This window comes from Anolis sagrei, chromosome 1, assembly GCF_037176765.1.
Source record: "Anolis sagrei isolate rAnoSag1 chromosome 1, rAnoSag1.mat, whole genome shotgun sequence".
Lineage (NCBI taxonomy): Eukaryota > Metazoa > Chordata > Lepidosauria > Squamata > Dactyloidae > Anolis > Anolis sagrei.
The window spans coordinates 135,157,244-135,166,083 of record NC_090021.1 but is presented as its reverse complement, the minus strand read 5'-3'; positions in this window follow the sequence as shown (position 1 = coordinate 135,166,083).

Below are 8,840 nucleotides of genomic sequence, written 5' to 3'. Positions count from 1 at the left end.
CTCATGACCACCTCCTCAGTCACTTGGCCAAAACACCTGTCCCTAATGGCAATACAAAGCTATGGATTGCTCAATCAAGCCAGTTGTTTACTGAAAATTCAATCAAATGGCAACCCCTCCCAAGCCCAAGGCTTTATGAAAGAGAGAAAATCCCCAGATATGCCTCAAGGACAATCTCTTTCCTAGCACCTTGGGTCCCAGGGACAGTTGGAAGCCACAAGAAATGGTGAAGAACTGGACTGGCCTTAAATAACTTAGTCTCCACCCCCTACATGTGTCATGCTAGGCTAGTTTAATTCTGGTCTCTATTCATAGATGGCATCAAATAGCCCCTCTCCTGCAGTGTCGTTTGCTGTGTGGTCTCAGGACTGCATTGCCACCTTTATTTGAGCATTTTTCATGATGCTGAAATATATACCCTGCCACTGGTGGTGCTGTTACTTCGCCTACTGTTACTACTAATAACAAAAAGGTGACGGGATTGTTGATCAAGAATAAATATTGCAAGAGCAGAGTAATGTCTTGCTACAACCATAGCAAATCCTACTCTGCAATCATTATTTTGCCTCCGAACAGTCTAGGTCAAGCATTACATTCTTTGTGCAAATGAACCCTGAGGGGCAGTCGGGACGCATCATGGGGAGAGGTTTTTGGAATGTCTAAATGGTTCCTGGGAGAATGGTTCTGTTTGTCTCTGAAGATTTACAAGAACACTTTCACAAGACAAGCAGAATTTGCCTTTATATGAATGACTCAGCCTGCAAACATTCATCCATCTTGCATTGCCGCTACAGCTTTTTCTTCTCTACTAGAGAACTTGCCTTTGCTCCTTTCGACAGACTTCCAGCAACTAAATTGTGCATCAAAATATTTACTATACAGTAGTCATTTTGCTACTCAAAATATATATCTGTATACACATGCATAATGAAAACAGAAAGATGATTAATTTGAAGGGAGAGCTTGTCTAGTTTCTCCAAAATTCTTAAAAGGGAATATGGAAGGTGACTCTCTGTGTTGTTTGGATACAAGAAGTGAAGAATACACAGAACAGCTGCCTTTCGCCCTGTGTGACAGCTCAATGCTCGGTTGTTTGTTTCTACTAAAGGAACAGAGCAAAGGAGGATTGTCTAAGACAAGTACCACGTAAACATGCAGTTCAAAAATTCCCTTGAAAATGCCCTGATTTTATGGTTGCTGGGAATTTTCTGTGTTTTCACATTCAGCCTTGGGCTTTTAAAATCCACAAGAGGTTTTTCTTTTAAGTAACCAATTTAATTTTTTTTTAAACTCTGAAGCTGGGGTAAATGGTTTGTGTCAAAACACTCAAAGTCTCTGTATAAAAACGCTGCATAACCAAGGCATATAGATGTTTAATCTTCCACCTATACATCCAATGATAGATATGAGATGATGCCTGGAATCATGTTGGTGTATTATGTTGCTGTAACAATACAAGCAGAAATGGAAGAAAGCCACGGTTGTGGCAGCCACAAAGAAAGAAAGGTGCTGAAGGAATACATAATAATGCTAAAATTGTGTTTGATCCTTTGTCTTCACTGAGTGTCCAAAAGCAAGGACTACTATTAGCAATACTATACTATTTGTTGTTGTGTGCCTTCAAATCATTTCTTATTTATGGTGACCTTAAGGTGAATTTATTAGAAGTTTTCTGGACTGAGAGTGCATGCTTGCTCAATGTCACCCAATGGGTTTCCATTGCCAAGTGAGATCAAACCTTTGTCCAGTGTATTTCACCATATTTGTTGTCATTATTTTACTAAAACCTTAAAATGCCTTATGGCTATATGCATGCCATTGTCCTCATACTTTCTCAATAGTACACTATTACTAAAATGGGCATTATATTTCTGCTCTTTTTTTCGTGACAGGAGCGACTTGATAAACTGCAAGTGGATGATTTGATCTTACCATCCTTGTGGGAGGCTTCTCTCATGTCTCCGCATGCAGAGCTGGAGCTGACAGAGGGAGCTCATCCATGCTCTCCCCAGATTCGAACCTGCAACTTGTCGGTCTTCAGTTCTGATGGCACAAGGCTTTAACCCATTGCGTCACAAGGGGCTCTGGCATTATGTTAAATTGCTTCTAATCAATACCATTATGAAGATAAGCAAAAGACGAATGAATAGTTGTCATTTTTAAAGAAAAAGGGGAAACAGAGAGGCAGAAACAAAGGCTTAGCTAAACAAGCTATTAATGAGCCTACAGTCTATTAAATCAAGGCAAATACTCCAAGCCTAGGGAAAGCAGTAACATTTTCATACTTCCCTCCTAGCCAAGTGTGGAGGATGGTCTTTCAAGAATCACCTCCTCTCAATTCCAGACAACATTGCTGAATCTAGTTTGACCATAAAGATACAGCCATATCCCGCAAAGAGGTCCTTAGCCCTAAAGCGAGATCATGACTCGGCATTTTATATGGTTTTTAATGTGTTTGATTGATAGATACATGTTTTAATTGCTTATATGTTTAGATTGTTTATATTTTGATGAGATATGTTTTATTGTTTACCTGTGCAGCATTGAATTTTTGTCGGATTTGTAAGCTGCCTTGAGTCTCCTCTGAGGTCGAGAAAGGCAGGGTAGAAATGAAGCAAATAAATAAATAAATAAATAAATAAAGCACAGGTATCTGGCCTGGTCAATCTTTTAAAAGGAGCCTCCAAGAACATACCTTCACAGCCCTAATTTCCATGAATGTTAGTGCCAATTTGGGATAACTTATTTGCAAGCAGAACAGCACCCAATACAACTTAAACCAAACAAAGATGAACCGTGCACAGAGTAGCCAAATAAATACATATATACAACAGTGTTGTACATAGTACAAATGACTCAAAATTCCTACCAGCTTCCTAAGATCACTGGCACAGAACAGATAGGTAAGGAGATGGAAGCCACTGCAGAGAAAGAGGCGTAAGCAGGAAAGGTGCCTCAGTCCTCCTTTGTATGCAGTGTGTGTTGGCACATGAAGCAGTTTTGTATTTCCCTCCTTTCCCGCTTTCTCTGCAAATAGTATTCCCTGACTTTGCTACCCCACTGGTTTATCCTTTTCTTGTGGGATAACTATTGCAGTTCTTTGCCTCTTCCATGTCCCTTTTGTCAGCTTGATTCAACTCCATAAATGGATATCAGGAAGTTCACTCTCCTCATTGAGGTTTCTCTCACAAGAACCCTGAGACAAAAGGACTATAAATCTTATGGGAAAGCAACATGAATTCCCAACACAGGTATGCACCGCTCCAGTGTGATCAAGGACCACAATAGAGATGTCAAAAAAAGCAGCAACAATGACATGAGAGAAGGCTTCTTGAAATGCCACAGAAAACACTGTCCAAGACTATGAGTTTTGTTTGTTTTTGTTTTGTTTTGCTTGCATTTTGGGATTTGTTTGCAGAATATATATATATATATATAATATATATATCCATCCTGTAAAGGCTTTTACCCATATCACCTATGGAAAAAGATACAGAAATTCTCATATTCTTGCCTAACATTTGTATTTTTTCATCCTGCATTTAAGAAGAGAATGCGTAAAGCATCTTAGAAAGAGTACATCTTAGTGCTTTTTATGCAAACTCACCTGCAAACTTGTGGTTTGATCATTAGCGAAATGAAGTAAGGGAGGACATCCTTCAATAGTTGCAATCTTGTGTGTGCATCCCAGGCATCACCGGAGTCACTTTGATTTAAATGTTAATGAATTAGTTACAAAATGGCTGACAAAATCATACATTTCTAGTAAATGACTGTTTAGGCTATTTAATTCTTGTGATTTTTGTAACTCTATATTATATTATAATTTAGCTAATGTAGGACTGTTGCCTCTTTTCTCCTCTTCTCAGCTCTCTGCTGGCTATCTTTGTCTCTTGCTTCATCATGATAGTCAGTAAGACAACATGTCTCTAGCAGGTTTCTTTCTTCTAGGGCAGACTTCCTGGGTCCTAAAGATGTGTTGGGCAACAACTCTTGTGGTGTTAGTCCAACACATCTGGACAACAACTGGTTGTGGAAGGCTGATGTAGAGAGAAAGCATTAATGGGGGATAAACATAGTCCAAACATCTGCCAAAAAGATATTTAATCTATTTCATTAAGGATTCAGATGATCAGGTTCTCTTTCCTCATAGCGCATTTCTCAGATTAGCTGAAGGATAGTGCTACAGGAATGTTTTGTGGCTTTGATAAAAGCCCTTCCCTCAGAAGGCTAGAGAACTGCAGGTGGCTTTGTGTTTTAATCCCAGTAAGCTTATCTCTTCCTGCTGCACTCCCAGGAAATATAATCAGTGACCTTGTGGATAATTTGCAGGCTTTTACAGATGGACACCAGTGCCTATTACACTAACACAAGTCAACAGTATGCAATACAATATGTTTGAATACATGCACTATATATAAATACAATATATCTTGTATTTAGCTGACTGTGGCAATTTTTATTTCAGTTGACTTATACATTCCCTTTGAACTCAGGTATACTTGAACAAGGGTGCAAGGCTGGGGTTAAAATTGCTGGAAGAAACAGTAACAACCTAGATATGCAGAGAATACCACTTTGATGGTTGAAAGCAAGGAGGAGCTGAGGAGCCTTCTAACCAAGGTGAAAGAAGAAAGTGCAAAAGCTGGGTTGCAGTTAAATATATTTTTTAAAAAAACAAGATTCTGGCAACCAGACTGACTGATAACTGGCAAATAGAGGGAGAAAACATGAGGCAGTGACAGACTTTGTATTTCTCGGTGTAAAGATTACTGCAGACGCAGACTGCACCCAGGAAATCAGGAGACACTCACTTCTTGAGAGGAGAGCAATGACCAATCTCAATAAAATAGTGATGAGTAGAAACTTCACACTGGCAACGAAGAACGGCATAGTTAAAGCAATGGCATTCCCCATAGTAACCTACGGATGTGAGAGCTGGACCATAAGGAAGACTCAGCGAAGGAAGATAGATGCTTTTGAACTTTGGTGTTGGAGGAAAATTCTGAGAGTTCCTTGGACCACAAAAAGATCCAACCAGTCCATACTTTAGGAAATAAAGCCTGACTGCTCATTGGAGGCAAGGATATTACAGGTAAAGATGAAGGATTGGCCACATAATGAGATGACAGGAAAGCTTAGAGAAGACAATAATGCTGGGGAAAATGGAAGGAAAAAGGAAGAGGGACCAACCAAGGGCAAGATGGATAGATGGTATCCTTGAAGTGACTGGCTTGACTCTGAAGAAGCTGGGGATGGTGACAGCCAACAGGGAGTTCTGACGTGGGCTGGTCCATGGTGTCACGAAGAGTTGAAAGCAACTGAACGAATAAATAGCAACAACAACAATACTTGAACAACTTCTTCCAAAAGTCTTTTCAGAAAAGATTGCCCTTTTCCTCCTCCTATTTACTAATAAGTATTGATAGACCAATCTACTTTTGACCTGTTTCAAGTGTAATAACCAAAAGACCATTCTTTCCTCTTTTCAGGTTTAAAAAAATTAAATTGTATATACTGCTAATAAACATTTCTGTGTTCATTATTTTAAAAATATTAATTAGAGAACCATATTCAGCGAACTGCAAAACCAAACGAATTTGATATTTTGAGCTGTGCTATAGTCTAGAAACTCTGAATTAAGTCATATCTATTTGTCTCTATATACCTTTAGAATAGCATGCACTTTTGTCTATAATCCTCACAGTTTCATTCCCATCCTACTTCAGTGTCGCCATTATTGTGAAAATGTGTTATTTCCCAATCTTTGTTAATGAAAAACTAACTCTGGAAACTAGAAGAAATGAAAAGAGTAATGTGGTGACTGCACGATAGAGCAAGGAAGGCGCCCAAAGGAATCTTGCTCCTTATCCAATTTTCCATCAGTTCCCAAATTTAGCACTTTAGTAACATATTCATGTAGACATAGAAATTTAGGCATTCAAAGAAGAAGGGGCTGCAAGCACAGCAAAGATATGCTTTTTCAGTGTGGATGATTCTCTCTCTCCATATGATGCAAGCAATCTGAGGACTGAAGGAAAATTCCATTTTGAGGCCAGAACTTTTCTTGGGGAGTGAAAGTCCTTAATTCAGATTCGATGTGTAATTTTTGAATAGTGTTCAAAAATTACACAATAACTTTCTTGTAGTGGGAAGAAAACAGGTATAATTACTTATTCATTTGTTTGAGAAAAAAGTGAAGAATTATAGTCATCTCTCCTCATTTGTGTTTTTGACCTTTGAAGGTTTGATTAATTGAGGATTTGATTTAAAATGTTCTCTCTGGGAATCTCTAAGGTTCTCCAGTGTGACTTTATGGTTGGTTGGCTTCCTTCACTCCTTGTGGTGGATCTCACAATTTCTAGAAAGAACATCTCTCTAGGAATCTCTACACTTTCCAATGCAATTCTATAATCAGCTTCAAGAAGATTATGGGGTTGCGCTGGAAGACCAAGATGTTCTCTCAGGGGAAAAAATATCTGCAGTTTTTCACAAATCACAAATCCTGTGCTCCTAATCTCAACGAATATGGAGGGCTGAGCTTACATCTTTGCTAGCCATGATATCATTGCAAATAGCAACTGTCCCTTCAGCACACTTTCCTTCTTTTGATCCATTTTCCCATTTTCAATCACTAGTACATAAATCTTCTTTGCAGTGTTGCAGTAATGCCTAGTATTTTGAAATCCCTCCCCAACAAAACCAGAACATTGTGGTTCTTCCTCATAGCAGTGGCCTTTTGACATTTGAGAAAGAAATCTCCTTTTTGTTCTTTTCCAGGATCTTCTATAAACCTGGTTTCTGAAAGCAAAAGCCTACAGTGTGTCGTAGCAGGTAAAACATGGCCTGTGTAGGAGTTTGGCAGTAAATAGTTGATTTACTGCAAAAGAAGTTAACGATTATTACTGTATGTGCTAAGTATGGCACTTGTCTTAAACAGTTGCCATTGGAGCCCACTGAATTTCAACCTTGGGACCCTAAATGCAAACTGATAAAAATACACTGGCAGATAAAAGAGGCATTTGAAGACAGATAGATTGCTTGATTGCCTTGGGCAGTGCAGCCTGCGGCTTCTTTTCCATCTTTTCTGAACTATATTTGGGAAGTTTGATTTTAGTCCACAATAAGTTGGTGTTACATCCAGGTTATTTATAATGACTATATATCAGATTGTGTATCTGACAGGATGATTCACCAGTGTTCTTTAGCATGCCAATTCCAGAAAGGCAGAACTATGCAAGCCATTATTAATAGTTCCACTGCTATTTCTGTCTATTATTATTCAGCAGGAAAATATCTGGAAGAATATTATAGTTTCTCTGTGATTAGCATGGATTTAGTGTGCAGTCTTGAATAATTTGTTCAAATATGGTTGTTCCTATAGATAAGTAGAATGCATTCCTTCAATCAAAGTTGTTGTATATTATTCTCTGTTTTGGGGTTGGACCAGAAAAAAAATTTTGAAGCTATTTCTCCAGAAACACTCTAGATACCTGTGAGCAAGTCACATTTTCTATCAGGCTAAGCTACCTTCTAAAGTTTCCATAGGGCTAAAAGGGGTAACGGTTCTCCCGTTCTTAGGGAAAAGGGAAGATTCAAAATATAATTAATAGTAATACCTAGAGTATAATAAAAACCATCTTGTCTTGGTTTTAACAGTGACCAGGAAACGCCACTAATTAGCCTTTTTACATCTCCAAAATACATTAGGATATTATCAGGGTTACATGAATGGGTTTGCAAAACCGGATGCTGGACCTGCAAAACAGCAATGCCTGTATTAGGCCAACTGAAATACAGAAATATATAATGCAATCCTTTGGAGCTGCACTGACATGATACTATATTCATTTGTATGCTAGAATATTCCGGTGCCTACTGTTTTAGGGAGACTAGTCAATTGTGCCCTTTGCTTCTATAATTCACCCACTTCATCAAAGTTAAAAAGGTCTGGGTCTTCTTAACACTTGCATGGAAATTACCTCTGAACCTTAAGTATGCTGCCTTGAACTCTTTGTTTAAAAGAAAGTGGAATATATCACACTATCAACAATTCTGGTTCTTCAGACTAAGGGACATGGCTTCCTTGACTGATGATCTCAGTTTTTGGTAGCATGCACAGGTTCCTCTGCAGTTTTGCAACAGAGCTCACGATCTCCCATCCTATGATGTAGAACTACTTCTAGCAGGGCTCTACTGCAAAACTGCAGAAGATCCAGCATATGCCATGGTGGCGGCAACATCGGAAGCTTCCCGTGTTACATTGAGATCAACAAGGGGAAGCCAGGTGGCAGACAATTCACTCCATGGGATGAGGTAGGGGGGCAAGCCAGATCAGGTAGGATATGAGGTCATGGGTTGCTCCCTGCTGAACACCACCAGATTCACTATGCTCTGTGATGATTCTGGCAGCATGCATGATGAAGTATGAGCCTATCCATTGAAAATGCAGTCTTCCCTTTTTTTACCTACTGCCCTCTGTCTTTCCAAGGATTATTGTTTTTTTTTTCTAGTGAGCCATGTCTTTTCATTGTATGGCATTCTCAGTTTAGTTATTTTGGCATCTGAGGAGAGTTCAGATGTTTGTTTTGATCTAAGAGTCATTAATTTGTCCTTTTTGCTGTTTTCTCCAACACCATTTTTCAAATGGATTGATTTCTTCTTTCTTTACTGACCAGATTTTACAACAATGCAAAGAAATTGGAAATATAATGGTATAGACAATCCTAACGTTAGCATTAAATTATGTATATTTACCATTCAGGGTCTTGACTAGTTCCTTCATAGCTGTGTACAGAAAGTGTGGGAAGCTATGACAAGTGGAAATTATGTCCTGTATA